Source organism: Bison bison, unplaced genomic scaffold (assembly GCF_000754665.1).
Source record: "Bison bison bison isolate TAMUID 2011002044 unplaced genomic scaffold, Bison_UMD1.0 scf7180017858048, whole genome shotgun sequence".
NCBI lineage: Eukaryota > Metazoa > Chordata > Mammalia > Artiodactyla > Bovidae > Bison > Bison bison.
In genome coordinates this window covers 1,099,002-1,100,859 of record NW_011488621.1, presented here as the reverse complement: position 1 = coordinate 1,100,859, position 1,858 = coordinate 1,099,002, and positions in this window count along the sequence as shown.

Below are 1,858 nucleotides of genomic sequence, written 5' to 3'. Positions count from 1 at the left end.
TATGATGACAGCTACATTTTGTTGAAGCCTGACTGCCCTTGCTCCAATTGGTTTCTGTCTATTTTCATAATACCAACCTCTCCAGACTTAAATATCAAGATCATGCATCTGTGGCAGGCAGTATACCCCTTCAAACAGTTGACGTGAATAAGTTAGATTCCAGAGACTAGAGGGAGAATTCTGTTTCTAATGGACTTAAGAAGTACTCTTAGACGGGATTTAAAGCAGCTAAGTTTTGACAGCTAACACATTCGGTTAGAATCCTGGATCCACCAGTAGCTTTATTACCTCACTAAGTTACAATTCCATGAAATTGTGGGTTATGTCTTATTCAAAATTTTTCCAATTATAGCCCCCCTCCTTTAACACAGAGGTTAGAAATTCATATTTGTTGAACTAATTCTTTCAACTGGTAGTAGGAAAAAAATGAATTTTACTTATTTAGATTAAACAGAATGTACAAGCAACTACTTAGTAATTGAGAAGAATGATGCATTGTACAGTATGGGTTTTCAACCACCCATGATTGGATGTATCATTTCTAGAAGGTTTGCTTTAGAGAATCAATTTTATATCATTTTTAATTGCCACACATGTGTAAACTGGCCTCAAAAGCCCGTATCATGATTATAGCAACTATATATCACATTGACTGTGACATTGCTTCGCCTAAGTCCAAAAGCTAGTTAACATATAGTGTTCAGTATCCCTCTTTCTGATGTTTGTGTCCAAGCATTGTTTCTTAAGTAGTCATATTGATCATATTGATTAATACTCCCGGTAGAAATGATGAGAAATATTGATTTGCTCTGTAACTCTCAGCGCTAACTAAAATATCTGGAGTGCGGCTTCCTTGAACTTTATAAGGACTCTCTTTGCAAACCTCTTCATTCTTGCTGATTACATCTGCAGATGGAAATCAGGTGTGAAAATCCATTCAGATGCCGAACAACAGGACAGACTCTGACTCCTATTGAACTCTCATGTTCTCTCTTCCTTAATTAAGTCACAGGAACGTTTTACCATGGAGAGAGAGTGACTTAGGCTATGGATCTTTTCCTTCTAAAGGCATGCATTCCACCCAATTGGGGCATAATACATTCTTACTCCATTGCTTTCCAAAGAGCCACTTCGTTCTTCCAAGGGGGGAATAAAGAGCATGATTATACCTATAAAGAGTGCTCCCTTACTCACACCACAAAAGAGAAATGAAGTATACATCTGTTCCCCCAAAATCATAGCATGTTTTTTTCTCTAAACATTTAAAACCCAAATAAAGAATAGCATTTAACTGCGTTAGTGACACAGAGAAGGTGATGGCACCCCACTCCAGTACTCTTGCCTGGAAAATCCCATGGATGGAGGGGTCTGGTGGGCTGCAGTCCATGGGGTCACTAGGAGTCGGACACGACTGAGTGACTTCACTTTCACTTTTCACTTTCATGCATTGGAGAAGGAAATGGCAACCCACTCCAGTGTTCTTGCCTGGAGAATCCCAGGGACAGCGGAGCCTGGTGGGCTGCCGTCTATGGGGTAGCACAGAGTCGGACACGATTCTAGCGACTTAGCAGCAGCAGCAGCGTTAGTGACACAGAACCTTATTTAAGAACTAGAATAATCCTTAACATTTGCAGCACACACACACACACAAAGCAGTTATAAGCACAGGCTTTGGAGTGAGATGACCTGGATTAAAATCCTGACTTCAAATTTATTAGTTGTGTGACCTTAGGCAACTGCAAAACCTCCTACACATCAATATTTTCTTTTTTTTTAAATTTTATTTTATTTTTAAACTTTACATAATTGTATTAGTTTTGCCAAATATCAAAATGAATCCATCACAGGTATACATGTG